The sequence below is a fragment of the Aythya ferina genome, assembly GCF_964211825.1.
Source record: "Aythya ferina genome assembly, chromosome: 18".
NCBI lineage: Eukaryota > Metazoa > Chordata > Aves > Anseriformes > Anatidae > Aythya > Aythya ferina.
The window spans coordinates 11970527-11988684 of NC_140317.1; positions in this window are offsets into that span (position 1 = coordinate 11970527).

Sequence of the window (18158 nt, forward strand, 5' to 3'; positions counted from 1 at the left end):
GAAGCATCTGCTCTCCTGGAGGGGCGAGCTCAAGGTGGTTCAATAGACCACGAGCAGGCTCTGATCTGCCAGCTCCTCTCTTTAAAGCTGGGCTTCGGGCACTTCCCTGCTCCCCGGGAGAGCCCGGGCAGCGTGGGGCGAAGCAGCCACCGCGCACCTCGGGCTGCGGGATGGTTTCCCAGCCCCCAGGCAGGGCTGCACGCAGCAGATGCTCTGCTCTCAGCAGGACCGAAGCTGCCTCTCCCCTTGAAGGGCATCAAACGGGGCTCCACGCTGCCCCCGGATGCTGCGCGAGGGGCCTCCAAACCGGCTCAGTGCAGAAACATCTTTAATATTTGATGGCTTTAAAATAAAATACCAGGAGAAGGAACAGCGAGAGGAGTGAACGGCTTCTACCTGCCAGCTCTGCTCCCTTTCCCAGCCGGGAGCTCTCTCCCAGCATCAGCTGCTCGGGGTGTCTCAGCCCAATTAAGACCTTCCTTCAAACCCTCCGCCAGCCTGAGCCGCGCGTCCCCACGCTCGGTGCAGGGGGTGCAGAGCTGAGGGGCTCCTGAGCTGGCAAAATAACGCAGGGACATCTTCCTGCCCCATTTCCGAGCAGGATCCTTCTCTCCCCACAGCCAGCAGTGGTTTGGGAACGAGCCAGGGAGAGCCAGAAAGTCCCCAGAGCAGGGAAACATTTCCACAGCCCCGCTCCACCCTCACACCATCAGCCCCCACCGTGCTGGAAGATGTGAGAGGAGGCAGCGTTCATCCCCACTGCCATCCTCTGCTGGGAAACAGGCACAAACAGGAGCCTTCGCTCTGGCTCTGAGCTTTTTATCAGCTCCCCCACAGCTCAAGGGGCAGCCTCCAGCCCCTCTCCCCATGGGGAGGGCAGCAGGGGGGCCGGGAGCCCAGCAGGACCCCAGAACCGCGGCACGCAGGGGGCTCCTCGAGCCCCACGGCTGGGAAATGCTGCTCTGACAGCTCCAGGCTCCTCTGGAGCAGCCCCCGGGGAGCAGAAGCATTTCGGAACATGGCCACGTTAAAGCAAACGGCCCCAAACCACAGCCCAGGGACCACGAGCCCCGCAGCCCTCCCCTGTTATTAGGGCTAACGAGCACCCTGCGCACGGGCTTTGTGGGGTTGGCTCCCCACCCCGAAGTCACTGCTGAGGCTTGGACACGCCAACAGCTCCTCCACCACCCCAAAGCTGAGCTGTGCTTTTCCTGCAGGCTGCAAAGAGCCCAGAGGAGCCCCCAGGGTGGGCTTGGGGAAAGCTCCGTGTGGGCAGGGTGGAGGTGAAACCGCGGCCCCGCGCCACAGCCACAGAAATACCCAAGAGCCAGCACTGGGCTCCACCAGCAGCCCCAGCCGCAAGGCTGACTTTTAAATCAAGAGATTAAAAATTTAAACGAGGGCTTTGGCTCATTTTAAATGGTTGCTTAACATTTAAAGGCCGCCTTCCTGAGTGCTTCTCGGTAACAGCAGCTGGGCACCGGCGGGGTTTGCTGGGGGCTGGATCCAAGGCTCTCACGTGCCAGCAGCCACAAGGTGAGGTTTTAGAGGTGCTCAGTGCTGAGCATCGTGTGCTGGCAGCCCCACAAGCTGGCCAGGTCCGAGCCCCACCAGCTCCATGCCCTTGGGCAGGGCACCTGCAGTAACCGCACTTCTGACCCCCAGCTCCTCAATCAGAGGAAGGATTTTTGATGGACGCACCATACCCAAATGCAAAGCACTCAGTAGGATGCCAGCTCCCTGTTTAGGGGCACACATCAAAGCCACCCAAGCTCTCTACAGCACCCCTGCGCCTCGGAACTGCCACATCACCCTGAAGCGTGCGCAGAGCCACACAGACCCACCGCAACCCTGGGCTCTCCAATTCACAGAAACAGCACAAAGAGAGAAACGAGGGCCAAAACCCCTCTTACCGGTCCTTACCGAGCTCCATACAGAGCTCAGCCTCCTCCTGCTCCTTCCCAGGCTCCTGGCCCCAGCTTTGCAGACACCTCCAAGCCCCCCAGCTCAGGCTCACTTAACACATCTGCCTTCAGCAGGGCAACGTAACTCACCTGTGTGCTCAGCCCCTCAGCATCCACCTGTGCCAGCCTCCTGCCCTGGCTCATACGGAGGGGAGGGGAAGCCCTGTCCCCTCGCCGACAGGGTCACAGGCAGTAGCAAAGTTTGGGGACGTCGCTGGGTCCCCCAACCTCACCGTGCCCCAGCCTCGCTGCTCCAGCCCGGCGCGGTGCGGGGGGCTCTCTCCGTCACCTGGTGGGTGCTTTCCCAGCACAGGGCACTTCAGGTGCTGCACTGATTTCCAGCACTACAGGATTAGGTCATAAATAATGGATAATAATAGTAGAAATAGTAAATAATATATTTACAGGCTTGCATAATGAATAATGCTGAGCGTGAATCGCCGTGCCTGGCGGAGCTGGCTGCCGCAGCGCCGCTGAACCGGCAAAGGGGACCGGGCACAAGCGGGGAGCTGGGGAGGGGAGCAGGCTGCTTTGCGGGGCTCCCAAAGCCTCCCCACCCCAAATACCAGCCATTCCTCACCCCTGCCTGTGTGCCCACAAAGCCCCAGGGGCGTTTAAGGGAGATGCAATTACCGGCTCCTCAATCCATCCTGTTAACATCAGCAAAACCTCAAAGTGAATTACTCCGCGCGCACTGGCGAAAAGTCAGGTTGGGATCAGGACCCTGAGGGAACCCGAGCACGGGGGGCTCTGCGCAGCCCCCTCCCCGTGCCCAGCACCCAGCAGGATGGCCGGGTGGGCTCTGCACCCCTCCGGCTCTCCCCTCCGCTGGGTTTTGGGCAGGGGGCTGCGCCCCGAGCCATCGCCGCGCTCCCCCCGGGGGCCGGGCGCAGGGATGAGCGCAGACATGTGGGAAATGGATCGTGGCCGGTTCCTGCCGAGTAATTACGCTCGATAAGAGCCTGTCGATGCGATCTGCTGCCAATTGTCACCCCGCGCAGCCTGCAGCCGAGTGGGGGCAGGCGGGGGGGGGACGGGGGACGGGCTGCGCACCGACTGCTGACTCATTAAAAATGAGCCGAGGAAATGGAGACGGCTCCGTGCCGGAGCAGCCGAGGCAGGACTGTGCTGCGAGGGCTGGCGGGGGGGAACCACGGGGCTGCTTCTGCCCCCAGCACCCCCTGCTTATGTGGGGGCTCACCGCCTGCAGCCCCCAGGAGCCAGCAGGCACTCCGGTGCCGGATCCACCAAAACGTTTCTTCCCTCCCCAAACAGCCTCACAAAAGGCAGGCGGAGAGCCCGACGCGCACCCAATCCTCTCCCCGGAGGCAGAGGCTGGCCTAGGGCCACCCCCCTGCCCCCTGCCTCAGTTTCCCCATGCGGGGAGCCGGCCAGCACCAGCTTTTGGTGGCGCTCAGCCGGGTGACCCGGTGCCTCCGCGGGGTCGGGGGCTGCAGCCCAGCCCTGCCCCGTGTTCCCAGCGCCCCGGCGAGGCAGGGCCAGGCTCAGGACCACGTGGAGCCCATCGCAAGCAGCTCGTGCAGCCGTGCCGGCCCCGGCAGCGAGGCGGGGGAGCGATCCGTCTTCCTGACTGCCAGATAAAACGGCTACATTTCAGATAATTCCAGATAGTAAATTTTTTGAGTCCCTATAAGCTAAAATCAATATTGGCACAACTGTGCGTCATTAAAAACTAAATGAACATGACAAAGCCAAACTGCTGCCTATTAAACAAATGAGTTTTCTATCCACACAGGCACAGCGGGTTATTAAATTCTTTATTACAGGAGCGTTGCCTTTTATAAAAGGGGGTGGGAAGATGTCGCCCCGCGCGGTGCACGGCGGAGCCGACGTGTGCCTGCCCTTCCCGCGGCACCCGGGGGCTCTGTGCCAGCCCCAGGGCCGTGCTGCCGGGGGGCTCAGGAGGCGTCAGGATGTGGCCAGGGCTCAGGGCTCGGGGCTGCAGGGGGCAGGGGGATTTCTCCGGGACTTTGTGCTGCTGCAGATTAGCGGCAGCACGGCGGCAATGCGATGGCGACGCAGCAGCGGCGCTCCCATGCTCTTGAAATCCGGTGGCCTGCACGGTAAAGGAGGCTGCACTGAGCTTTTTTTCGGCCCAAATTTCAGGAATCCCGGGGGCTGGTGTCCTCTGTCCTCTTCACGGATAGATCAGGCTCTGCTTTTCACCCTCATCTGCCGCCCAGGTGCCACAGGTGCCCCCCTCACCGGGCAGCCCCCGCGTGCCGATTTCAGTGTCCTGATTGTGTCCAAGCTCTCGCTGCACACCGGGAGGTATAAATAAATATTCATAGGTGCCGGATGAGTGCTGGGGAGGAGAAGGCTGTGAGGAGAGCGAGGGGGGGAGGAAGGGATCGGGCTGCCCGTCTGCAGCAGCCCCCCCAAGCCCTCCGCCCCTCGCTGCAGCCGGCAGGAGCGAAATGCTGGGAGAGGGAAAGGTCAGCGTGCTCAGCCAGGGGAAGGAGAGTGCTGCCGGGCTCTCTCAAGTGCCAGCAGCCTGGGGAGGGTCTGTCACCACCACGGCCACCCCCCCAGCCAGCGGGGAGCGATGGCACGGGGCCAGCACCCAGCAAACAAGGCCAGCGGGATGCGTCCAGCTTTGCGCCGACCTGCGCAGGGATTTTGCACAGCGTGCGTGATTCCCGGTGACACAGGGGGACCTGCACCCGCCCCCCGGCCATGCCCGCCCCAGGGACAGCCACCGATCCCGTGTGCTCCTCGTCGGTGTGCTGTCTGCACGGATAACGGGGACCTGGGCAGCTGCGCATTCGTTTGTAAAGAGGTTTGCTGGGTTTTCATGCAGATAAATTCAGGAGAGGGCTGAGCCCCAAATTTTTCTCCTGTCCTGGGTGGGGGGGGACACAGCCTGGTGCGTCCCAAAGGCTGGGGACCGGCTCTGCAGGTGCACGGGGAGCAGAGCTCCCTGTCCCCATCCCAATTCCTGCCCTCCTCTCTCCTGGAGTTTGACAGTGATGCGCTGTGCCAACGCGGCCACTCGGTGCCTGCCCCAATCTGCCTGCTGCCCGTTACCCGACAGCAGCTGCCGTGATGGATGCTGGCGAGCCTCAGGCGAGAGCATCCCCATCCCTCCTGCACCCGCTGCCAGCATCTCCACGGCAGCTCCTGCCTGGACCTCGGACACCAGGGGTCTCCGGGGGGCTGCGGGGACCCTGTGGAGCCTGCACCCTGCGCCACCAGCATGGGACAAGAGCCACAATCCTGCTGGGACAGCACCAGGGGGCCCAGCTCCTGCCTCGAACACACGGGCAGCGCTTGGAGGCCGTCAGCGGAGCGCGAGCTTCACCTCTGTCTGAGACAAAAGTGGCTGGGAACGGCAAGGCGCAGCCCCCCGCCGAGGGGGCTGCGGGGGCCCAGCCGTGGCCGCCGTCCTGATTGATGCTTTGACAGCGTGATGGATGGCGGCGGCGCAGCCCCTGCCACCGCGGCACATGCGCCGCATCCCTTATCTGGCACGGCTGTGGGGGGGGGGGAGCTGGAAATCAGCCCCCGGGTTCCCCCCGATCCCATCCCGGGAGTCAATCACGCCGCCGCCGTGCGGGGAGGCTGCGAGGGGTGGGAGCTGCCGCGGGAAGTTTTATGGGGCCCGAATCAATCAGTGGGAATCCCATAAAAGTCGGCGGGTATAAATGGGCTCCTCGGATAGGTTTTGACATCCAATTGTCTTTTCTATTTCAGATGTCATAAAGCTATGCACACCCATATAGAGAGAGAGAGAGAGGGGGAGAGAGAGCGAGGACGCGCGCTCAGAAATATGGATGTGGAGACACATGCACGGCAAGGCCCGGCACACGTGCACACACGCGTTGCTCACACACTCACACGGGGCAGATCTGTGCCCCCCGGGGTTAAAAGAGGCTGCACAGCCCCCCCCTACCAGCACCAGCCTCAGGGCAGAGCCTGTGCTCCTGGCTGCGAGCGGGGGACCCGTTTGCTTGCCATTAACCCGAGGCAGAAGCAGGCAACGGGTGACTGGGGATCGATTTGCGGAGCCGTTTGAAAAGCTGATGGAAAGGGAAAAAAACGAAACCTCCAGCAGGTGAGCGGTGCCAGGATGTGCCCCAGCCCCTCCTCAAACAGCACGATCAAAAAAACCAGGAGAGAGAGCGTGCGAGGAGGCTCCCCCCCCCTCAAAGCCACCCCTTCTCCCCGCAGAGAAATCGCAGCCACAGCCTCAGCCACCGACTTCGATGGGCGAGCAGGTCGTACATCATCCCTGCGCAAATCGCCTGCCGAGCTCGGCTACGTGAGCACCAGGGCCCGGGGATGGAGAGCGGCTCGTGCGCCTAAATAAAAAGAGGGGAAATTTACACAGCTGAGGGAGAGGAGAGGAGAGAAATGCGAACGCGGAGCGGCGGGGGGAGCAACTCCCCGACACGGCACCAAGGAGGCAGGCGGAGCGCAGCACGTGGCCCCCCCGCCTGCCCAAGGGCTGCTTGGTGCGAATAAATGCTTTTATTTCGCCCATGATTGATCATTTCCAAAAGCAGCACGGCCTCCTTGCCACCCTGGGAGCAGAGCGTGGGGTTGAGGCACCAGGACACCCGTCCTCCCTCTCTGCATTTGGCTCAGCATCGTGTGTCCTCACCGCCTCCGAGAGCCGGGACAGGCTTTGGTCACCAGGAGCGGTCACCCTGTGCCACCAAGACCTAGCCAAGGGCACACGGATCCGATTGCACAGCCTCCCCCCGGCGAGGAGACAGCCCTGGGTGCCACAGGGAGCCCGCAGAGCTGGCACGAAGCAGACAGAGGTGCCAAAGCCGGGGCGAGCAGCAGCACCCATCGCACACCCCACGGCACCACCGGGGGTGCCCCACGGGGGCCGTGCCGGAGGCAGCACCGAGGAGGGGGGCAGAGGAGCAGGAGGAGGGCACAGCCCGTGCTTAGGCTCCTGCCCCAGCGCTGCAGGGGAAGGTGACTCCTTGGGAGAGGGCTCTCGGCGCGTGGTGGAGCTGCTGCTGGATAAACAATTACCTCCCATTTACCTCTGCCCATATGGCGCCGGGGAACAGGTGTGCAGGTAATGAAACACCCAGCTCCGGAGAAGCTGGCTCGTGGTTCCTCCTCGTGCCTTCGCTTGGCTGCAAATGAGAGCTAAAGAAGATGGAAGGGCCGGGAGGGATGGGGGCGGGGGGCCCGCCTGGTGCGCCGTGGGGTCTGCAAGGCGTCACAGTGTGGCCCTGAGGGGCTGGGGGTCCCCTGCACGTCTCGGTCACAGCCATTCTTCCACAACCCGGCATCCTCGGGGCCCCCCCAGCCCAGGACCCCCTCCCTGCTGTCTGCATGAGCGCTCTCCCCGCCAATAACTCCTGGCTGAGCTGCTGCCTTGCTTCAAAAGCCATCTAATCTCCGCGCACAGCCGCGGAGAGGGGGATTTATCACCTCCCCCAGTGCCGTATCCTCTGCGCGGATAAGATAGTTTATGCAAACAGACGCCGGGCTGTGTCGCTTCCTTATTTCTCTCTCCTCGACTCGCAGCTCATCATCGGTTACAGCAGTGACCAGTCACCTAAATCACCCGGCTGCACTCCCGCTCCCGGCTCTGATTGATGCTCTCCAGACGGGAGCCCAGCCCCCTGGGCTCTGCTGGAGGGGCCTGGGGAGGGGACACGGGGACACCGTGGGGCTTGGTGGCGGCACCCACTTGTGCACGGGCACCTGGAAGCGCCAGGTTTGTGCTGAGGAGATGCCAGTACCTGAACACCCAATGGCTCCTGCTGAAACTCCTGAGTGGGGACATTCCTGCTGCTCCCTTCTTTCCATCAGCAGGGGACAGGCCCTCCTTCCAGCACTGCTTGTCCCCCTGAAGGTGACCGGCTGTCACCGCTCAGCCACCTGTGCAAGCCTCACATTCACCTCATTAACAACCGAGCTGCCAGCACCCGCTGGCACAGGCAGGACGGGGGGCGCGTCCCCCAGAACCCACCCGGGGTCTGCTCCACGCAACACCGCGTGCCCCCTCCCTGCAGGATCAGAAGGAGTGGGGCCATGCTGCGATGTCCTTGCCCTGGCTCGGTCCTGGGCGCTGGTGGCTGGCAGCCAGAGGAGGCTGGAGGGGAACAAAGCGAGTCGCCGAGCAGCATATGCGAGCCGGGAGCGTGCGGTCCCCAGGCAGCGCGGCGAGCAGCCGGGCGTGCGCGGGGAGCTGGCTGCCAGAGCCAGCCCGCGGCCCCTGCCAGCAGCCTGCCCGTGTTGACACGCTCTCGTCCCCTGCCAGGTTTTGTCACCGCCAGCTGCACGAGGGAGGGGGACGGGCGCCGATCCACAGCTCTCTGTGATGGTGCGGGGTGGAAGAAGTGGTCCCCGTCACCGCTGCGAGCCCCCAAGGGAAGGACGGACCCGTCTGAGCCCCCATCTGTGCCCCTAATCCCCTGTGCTGTGCAGAAGTGACCCCAGCCTGGCTGTGGGGACGCAAGATCGCTGGGTGCTGGTGGCTGAAGTCACTCTGAAATGCACGGTCCCTTGCACCAGGTCTGGCGCTGAGCAATGTGGCGTTAAACCCCGGCGTCCCTGGGGCTGGGCTGGTCACCACGCGCCGCAGGATCAGCATCCACGGGCACCGCAGCATGCAGGGTCCCCGCTGAGCAGGATCAGGCCCCGAGCCACTTTCAGCTGCCTGCAATTCAGCCGAGCAAAGGGGGGTTTGCAGCGTGCACCGGCCTCCCGCTGAATCCATTTGCACCTCCCTAGCGAGGCTGCCCCGGCCCCGCCAGCCCAGGCGAGGTGCGAATGAATCCCTCACGCTCCCCGTGCTGATCATGCTGTCCCCACGCTGCCCCTGCTCTGCCCACTTTGCCAGGCCACCAGCCTCCCCCAGGTCCCCACCCTGGGGTGCTCCCGTCCCCTGTGGTCCCCGATGCTGTCCCCAGTGTCCCGTGGGGCGCCTCAGGACACCCCCTGCCTCCCACCACTGGCACGCGGGGCTGCGCTTGGCACAAGCTCTCCAGTGCATACCAGTAACAAGCTTCTGTTAAATAATTGAATTCCTCAAATCGTTCCCTTTTCCCTTCGGTTTCGGTGCACATTTGTCATCATTCCATTAGGCAGACGCTTTGCTCTCACTTCATTTATTCATAAGCGTCGCCGTGGCTCAGGCAGCGGCGCTGACAGCGGCGCTGAGCCCATCGCTGGCACGGGACGCGCTGTGCCCAGAGCTCCCTGCCCGCACGGCAGCACCGCCACGGTGCTGGCACGGGGGTGACAAGGAAGATGGGTGCACCTGGGGGCCACCCCGTGTCACCCAAACTCATTGCTCACTGCCTGTGCTGGGGACAGTTGGGGACGCGCGCACCCCCAGCAGCAAATCTGGGTCTGCCTGCAGCGGGGAGGGGGGGGGGCTCGTTCAGCAGCCACACACCGCCCACGGCCGTGTCACCATAAGCGATTCCTGTATCAACAACACGGTTACAAAGGAAAGCAAATAAGGCAATTACGGGAAAATATCCTGTCACCCGTCCGGCTCCCCGCCAGCGCAGCGGCGCACCGGGGCGGGAGGGATTCGTGCCGCCTCCCCGCTGCAGCACGTTCCCAATTACGCACCCGTCGTGACAGCACGTGGCAGCAGATGAAAGGACCCCACGGCTCCGCAGCCTCCCCCCAAAACACCCCGCTGGTGGCACAGATTGGAGCCCCGTGTGCCCGATGGGCCACATCCTGCCTCCGTGCACCCAGGGTCCCCTGCCCGGTGCTTTGAGGGGAGCCCCAAGGCGCGGGGTACGGGCGCCCATCACCCTGCCCCTGGGCTGGGAGCGCTGAAGGGCGCAGGAGAGGAGCTGCCTGTCCCCTCGGGCTGCAGCCATCCGCAGCTCTCTTCTTTCAGGCCACGTCCGGGAGGAGACCCAGGGGAGGAATTAAAGATAAAAAATTGGACACTGGCGGGAGGGCGCGGGGCTTCCCCGTGCATGCAGAGCAGATCCATTACCGTAATAGCCAGGCGCTTAATAGCCGCTTCTCCACTTGCACTAATTGAAACGGATAGCCCTTGGGTAGCCCTTGGGTAGCCCTTGGGTAGCCCTCGAGTAGCCCTTGGGTAGCCCTTGGGTAGCCCTCCGGTAGCCCTGCTCCTGGCTGGCACATCCCCAGCCCCGCTCACGGAGCTGCCAGGGGTGCTGCCGGGGTGCCAGGAGCCACAGTGTGTGAGCAAAGGCGTGAAAGGTCAGTGGAGAACGGCAGCCCCTCTGTGAATGTCACCAGTGCCACTGCAGAGCCGGGGGAGCAGAGCCAGGCAGTGCTGTGGGCACGCATCCGTCCCACGGTGACCTGCAGGAACCATGCAGGACTGGGACAGGGATGGGGACAGGGAGGTGTGTGCTGGCCAAGGCAGCTATAAGGGGCTGGAAAGCTCAAACATCCAGCCCTGTGCTCTTTTTGGGGTCCCCATGGGAGTGAGAGCCCTTCGGGGTGCTGAGCTCAGCCCCCGTGCCACTCAGAGCACCCCCGTGTCCATCCAGGCAGGGCTGCGAGGGGCTGGAGGGGACACGGCCCTGGGCATGGGTCTGGCACGCACTCACAGGAGCTCTGCTCATCTAATTGCACTCATTAGCCCGTAATTGTGCAATTATTTGAGGACGTGAAGCCATGTGCTCCTGCAGGGGAAGAGGACAAGGGGAGAGGTGGATGCAGCCAGCACGTCCCGGGGGGAGCTGCATCCAAGGAGATGCTCCCTGGTGTGTCCCCCCCCCGCCGTGCTACTGTGGGGCAGAAATCCTGCTCTGGCACAGATGGCGTGGCTCTGATCACGTCCTGCTGTCACCGAGGCCCTGGTGTCACCCCGTGCCAGGGCACAGGGCTGGCACCGAGTCCTGCGGGTGTGGGTGCGCAGCACCTCCAAGCACCCCCGGTCTGCTGGGGGAAGAAGCACTGAGAAAAGGAGCTGGAAATTGGGGAAAAAGAAGACAGTCAGGTCTGCCCAGATGAGCTGCGCGAGGAGGATTCCTTTCTCTCCACCCATTTTTCCACGAAATGGCAGCAAACCTCCGCACCAAGCTCCGCTTCCGAGCGGCAGCGGGGGCGGCTGTGCTGGCAGACGCCCGGCGCCGTGCTCAGACCGAGCTCAGCCCCTGCTCACTCCTCTTTTGGCAGAGCCCCCCAGAGCTCATCCTGCGCTCTGCTGTGCCCCCAGCCCTTCTGGATGCACCTCCACCTTCCCTGGCATCAGCGGGCTGTGCACGAGGACGAGGTCCTGGTGGAACAGCGGAGAGATGCGGTGCCCGCTGCTCCCCTTGGTGCTGGAGCCCTGCACACGCAGCGGGGCCAGGTTGAGCCTTCTGCAGGAGCTTTGCCACGAGCAGAGGCACCTCGGGACGCCTGCACCCCCGCGGCCCCCAGCCCAGGGGATGAGGCTGCTGCTTCCTGGCCCCGGGACCCGCCGGTGCTGGCTGGCGGCCCGGAGCTGGCGGGGAGGCAGAAAAAAAAGGGCTGGAGACGAGCCCTGAGAGGCCACGGCGCGGAGACGTCGCTCCGGAGGCATGTGCTTGTGCTGGAGCGAGCCGAGGGGCCGCAGCCAGCTGGCTGCCTCCGAGCCCGGGCTGTGCCTGCGCTCGCGCAGAGGTGGCCAAGTGAACCCCGGGCTGAGAGCAGCCGGGGCTGCGGGACCAAGCCAGGCTGCAAAGGCATCGGGACCCCCATCAAACCCTGCAGGGATCGGGGTACCCCCACCCCATAGGGCTCTGTGGGGTCCCAGGATCCCCCTCCAGTGCTCCCTGACCCCACGGAGGAGGCGTCAGCCTGGATTTTCCCTATTTTCCCCCATTTGCCCTCTGCGGGCAGCACCGGCCGTGCGCATCCACACGCGGGTCCGGCACCGCCTGGCAGCGCCCAGGCTGCGTCAGCACGGGCAGCAAAAACCCCGGAATGGCTCAGGGCTGACAAGTGTATGGTGGCTCCAGCAGGAAGGAGCGGGCGGGAGGGAAATAAAAGCAAATGACATCACTCGCTGGCACGGGAGCGCTCGCCGAGAGCTATTTCTGGCAGGACCTGGCCCGGGCTGCCTGGGTAAACGCTTGCAGATGTTGCTGCGTGCGCCTGGCGCAGGGCTCCCCACTCCTCCCCGTGGGCACCCGGCCCAGGGCAGGGTCCTGCGGGTGCTGCTTGATGCCAGGATCCGTCCCGGGGTGCTGGGGGTCCCGGCGTGGACCCTTGGGTGCCGCGTCCCTGCAGGGTGAGGTGGCTGCGTGGGGGCACCTGGCTGGTGGCCGGGACCCGGTGGCACCTCAAGGTGAGTGGCAAGGGCAAGGAGAGAGAAACCTGGCAGTTGCCATGGTTACCAGCAGAGCATCCACTGGCGCTGGCTCGGAGCACGTGTGAAGCCCGTCCTTTGCTGCCGGGGTGGTTTGTAGGGGGAAGGAAGGGCCGGGGGGCTCCGAGCGGCCCCGGTCACCACGGACGATGGTGGTGGGGAAAATGAGGCACGGCCCTGCCCTGCTGTCCCCTCCATCAGTGCCAGCTGGAGCCTGGGTGCCTTTTGCTGAATGAGTGGGCACTAATCCTGCCCTCATCCCTTTGAGGGAAGGCACGACACCCCGGATTTGCAGGGTGAGCTCGTTCTGATGTTTATTTTCACAGGGCACAATCAGTGGGGGAAGGCACCAGCCTGGCCAGGCTGCCGGTTGCCGTGGGTACCCCTCACCCCCCAAAATCCATGGCTGCTCAGCCTCCTCAGACGGGTCCGAGCCCCTTGGCAGAGACCTGGGCTCGGCTCCGCTGGGTCTGATCCCGGCTCCCCGCCGGCCGCAGCGCTAAACCAGCAGCAGAAAGCAGCTCGGGGTGGAACGCAGTCAAACTGGAGACGTGGCAGCTGCTCCTCCTCTCTCCCCCTCCTGGTTTGCTCCACGGGGGTGCGGTGCTGTTGGGTCCCCGGCCCCGCAGCCGGCCGTGTCCCCGCGTGGCACAGGGTGACGGGCACGGCGCTGGCAGGTGGCATTTACCGGCTGCCCCCCAGCCACAACAGGGAATTTGGCAAGCGGGGGGTGTCCCCCTGGCTCGCTGCAGCCAGATGTTCCTCTGCGGAATTATGTGATGGAAAAACAGGGAAGGGAGCACGAGATCCGCCAGCAACATCTTGCTTTAATAATAAAATTCAAAAAAAAAGAAACAGGAAATGTTGCTGGGGGAAGGAGATGCGCCCAAGTTTGTCCCCCTCCTGTGCAGAAATCTGCTCCGTTCGAGGAGGATCTGCAACAGCCACAGCGATGCTGGGATGGTTTTTTTTTTTCCCCAAAATGGTTAGCTACATGAAACCCTGCTTCCAGTGTCCCTGCCCTCGCTGGCACCGGAGCACCCAGGGGATGTCTGTCCCCATGGGGACACGCAACCCTCTGCGCCCTGCCAGCCCCCAAACACCCGGGGCAGCCTGGGGAAGGCAGCAAACCCTAAAATCAGGACGGGGCAAGGACGGGGGCTTCGCCCACGGGTCTTGGCTCTCGCCGCCGCCTCCCTGCCTCCGCTCAGCCGGCTGCCAGCAGGCTGCGGGGGACGGACGGGGAGAGGAGATATTAATAACGCAGGCGGCTGGCTCCGGCCCCAGGGCTGTGGGAGGGCTCCCTGTCCCATCCCAGCCCGTCTGGTCCTGTCTCATCCCATCCTGTCTTGTCCCGTCCCATCCCATCCATCCCATCCCATCCCATCCATCCCATCCCATCTCATATACCCATCCCCATCCCATCCCATCCCATCCCCATCCCCATCCCTGTCCCCATCCACCCCATCCCCATTCCCATCCCAATTCCCATCCCATCCCATCCCATCCCATCCCGTATCCCCATTCCCGTCCCCAACCCCACCAGCTCCTCCAGGGTCCAGGCTGTGTCCTCATCTCCCACCAAAGCCCAGCCACAAACAGGGACCAGGGAGCGGAGGCAAAACGGGGGCACCAAGAGGCACCAGGGCCCGGAGGGAGAAAATAAAACAACCCTGGGGGAGAGAGGGGGACGGAGAAGAAAAGTGAACTAGCAGGGAGAAAGAAGTTCAATCAGATTTGTAAAGGGCACAATTTACAAAATCCATCACATATTTTACTAGGCTGGGATTTACGGATTAGCCTGTAATACTTAGGTGGCTTTTTGTAATAAAACCCTGAGCTGCAGCAGATTTGGGAAAGCGAGAAGGTGGAAGAAGTCTCCTTTACATCCCACTCTCATTTTCCCAGCATTTCCTCTTTTTTTTTTTTTTTTTTTACCTTTTTTTTTTTTTCTTGATCTAGGCAGCCCTGCTAATCTGGGCTTTATCTGCCTATGGAGAAGGACTGAGCTCTTTATTGGATTTTTGTCGAGAATAAATGATTTAGTTTGGGATCTGGTGGAAACGGTTTCTGTGGCATTACACCGTCTAATAAATGAAACAGCAGGGATCAATTCCCTCCTCGCAACGTGCTCAACAGGCTGCGGGAAACTTACGCTGCGATGATTTGCTGCTGCAGCTCTGGCAGCTCCGTGCTGCTCGCCCGATGCCGACGGCCCCGTGCAGGCACTGCCACCAGGCTGTCCCAATCCGGCTCAGTTTGGCCCCAAAAATCCCACCCGGATGGGATGAAGGGAGGCTTGCAGCACGCAGTGACCCCAAAACTCCAACACTGGGGTCTGTGTGATGCGCCGGGTTTGGGGAAAGCCAACAAAGGAGCAGAACCCGTCTGGAGGTGCCGGGGAGGACGTGGGCACGGGGTCACCACGCGGGGGACAGGGCAGAGGACAGGGGGATGGAAAGCGGAGGCTCGTTTCTCTTTCAGGCATGATTATAAAATCCATCATTAAAGTTCTTCTTAATCGTCTTAGCGCAGACCTAATTATGGGGGAGAGAACTCCAGGGGCCAGAGATGTGCCCTGCGCTCCCTTTGTCTCGCTCAGCACCACGGCGAGGACAGGACCCCCGCCCCGGGCTGGGGACAGGGTCCGTGCCCGGCTCCCCCGTGGTGCCCCCGCTGTGCCCCATCCGTCCTGGCCCCCGGAGCCCCAGCAGGGTGGGTGGGCAGAGCCTTTGGAGAGCTGGGGATAAGCGCGGGTGCGCGCGCACTGCTGATTTATGAAGGCTCCTAATTAAGGAAATCCTTCGGGGAACAAAAAATCCTTCGGGGAACAAAAACCCCTCGGCTGTCAGGTTGGCGTGGGAACGTGAGCAGCCAGAGCCAAGGACCTTGGGGACGGGGGGCTGGCAGCCAGCACGAGCAGCCCCTGCGATGCCACCGCTGTCCCCAAACCTGTCCCCAGCTCCGTCCCCACCCCATCAGAGCCCTTGCAGAGGGCAGGTGGGGGACGTGGTGCTCATTGGCATCACCCCAGAGAGCCAGAAATACTGCATGGGGCACGGGAACCCCTGCATGGGGCTGGGGGCCATCCCCAGGACCCCCACCCCAAAGCAGGGTGCACCCCATGAGCAGGGAAGGGCCGGACCCAGGGACACGGCACAGCTGGAAGCGGAGCCCTGCCGCCCGCCCCGGCGAGCGCGATGAGTTATTACTGCAGGAAATGAAACTGCTAATAAATCCCCAGGCAGGAGCCGGGAAGGTTAAAACTCCATCTTTAAAGGGAGCCTGATGATTTATAAAGTGGCAGCCAACTCCTCTTCCCTGCTGCGAGGGCTCTGGGCTGCTGCCTGCCAGCGCTGGGGCCGCTCGCACCCGGCTGCCCCCGCGCACGGCGATGCCCAGAGCCCAACCTGGAGGTTGGGGCAAGGGAAAGGACCCAGAGTGTGGTCGAGGCTCCAGCTTCCAGCCCCCAAACCCCAGCCCTCAGCCCCAAGCCCCCAGCCCCAGATGCTGCCCATCTCAGCCCCCAGGCACAAGCGGAGCTGCCCCTGGCAAGCAGCACGCGGCGGGGAGCCCCCATCCCTGCCCTCCCGCTGGGGGCTCGCAGCTGCAGGAGATGTTTTTTGAACAGGCAGGGCTGTTTGGTTGTCCCCTCACCTCTGTGATGTGCTTTTTTTTAAATCACGGCCCTGCTCTGCTGTGTGGTTATCCTGTGGGGATGCAGGGCAGGGGAAAACCAGACCCCAGAGGACCCCCCAGGGTTGGGGGACATGCGGCATCCCCCTGCACCCAGGGGAGGGGATGGATGGGAACAGCTGGATGCAGCTGCCAGCTCTGGGATGTGCCGCAGTCATCGCTCTCATCCTGCTCCCAAAGCAGGCAAGCAAGCGTGAGGAGCCCTGGCTGGGGGTTTGGGTAGCAGGGGGGGCACCGTGCAGGGCAGCAGGAGCACATCCTGCCCCCACGGAGCTGCACCAAGGTGCCCGGGAAGGATGGTGCTGTGCACGGGGTTAGGGGAAGGGAGCCCCTAACCCTGGGTGTGCCACGGGGTGAGCACCAACACGGTACAGGGACAGAACCGAGGGAAAATGAGAGCTCCGCAGCGAGCGGAGCAGGAGAGCCTATAAGTTAGCACTGCCTCGAGACACATAAATAATGGATGGGGCACGGGGCTGGGAAGCTTTTTACCCGGTTAATTAATATGTACGGTAATGTGCACGCACACGGCACAACGGCAGGGCTCCCCCTTCGCTCCCAGTAAAAATACTTCTTGGAGGACGGGCACATTTATTATCTCTGCCATAATTACCTTATTGTGAGCGTTTGTTATCAGGCGCCCTGGGAAGCTCAGCCCCGTGCAGGGCTCCCAGGTGGGGGCTGGCTTTGAAGCTCTGCTGGGGAGATCTCGGCTTGGGAAAGTGGGTCAGGGAGGGAACCCCGGCCTCCAGGGTGGGGGCACAGCCCATCGTCCATGGGAAGGGAATAGTGGGGTGGGATGGGATGGGATGGGATGGGAGAGGCACAATGGGATGGGATGGGATGGGCACAATGGGATGGACACAATGGGATGGGCACAATGGGATGGGATGGGCACAATGGGATGGACACAATGGGATGGGCACAATGGGATGGATGGGATGGGATGGGATGGGATGGGATGGGATGGGCACAATGGGATGGGCACAATGGGATGGGATGGGATGGGCACAATGGGATGGACACAATGGGATGGACACAATGGGATGGGCACAATGGGATGGGATGGGATGGGATGGGATGGGATGGGATGGGGATGGGGATGGAGATGGGGATATGGGATGGGGATGGGATGGGCACAATGGGATGGGATGGATGGGATAGGATGGGATGGGATAGGCACAATGGTATGGGATGGGATGGGCATAATGGGATGGGCACAATGGGATGGGATGGGCATAATGGGATGGGCATAATGGGATGGGATGGGATTGGATGGGATGGACATAATGGGATGGGATGGGGACAATGGGGATGGGGTTGGGATGGGACAGGATGAAATCGGACGGGATGGGATGCAATCAGAGGGGATGCAATCATACGGAAGGGATGCAACGGGATGGGAAGGGAGCCATGTGCCATGCGGGAGTCTCACCAGGCTGCGCAGAGCAGGACGGGGCTGAGCGGCTGCAGCATGAGCCGTGACAGTGGATATTAAAGCCTTTATTACAGGGTGACACTCACTAATTGCAGAGCTCCTTTCAGGCAGCCAGCAGCGGATGAGCCCGGGCGACAGCACCCAATTATTGCAGCTCAGCGGGGGGAAAAAGAAAGAAAAGAAGAAAAGAAAGCGCAATTATCGGGGCCTCGTCTGCGGCGCGCACAGGGCTGCAATTCCAACCCGGGCTCGTTGCGCCCAGCCCCGCTCTCACTCCCGGCACCATGCACGTGACAGCTTGAATTTATTTTTAAATTTAATTTATTTTTCAGCCCATCTCTGCCCCGTCCTCCAGCCCTCTGCCTCCCCCCGCACCACAGCCACGGCCAGCACCCTGCAGACCCCTTTCCTGCGGGAAATTCGGGGATTTCCAAGCGCCAGCAGGGGTTGGAGGTGTCGGTTCCCCTTTGTCCCCCAGAGGAGCACAGATCATGTCCAAACATCCCCAGCTCAGCCCAGCCTTGGCTTGCCAAACCCCGGTGCCGCGGGGAGGCTGCGCGGCTCCTTCCTCCCCCCCTTCCTCGTCCTCTCCCACCTCTTCCTCCCAGAGTCGCTCCCGGCCCCGCAGTGGCAGCCTGGTATATTCAAAAAGGTCACATTTCAGCTCCTGTGAAGTAGCAGAAACCAGGGCAGCGTGAATATCAGCCGCCTCGTCCTGCCCCACGGGACCACCAGCCCCCCTGCCATGGTCTCTGTTATTCCCCACGGCCCAGCCGCTTTGCCAAGG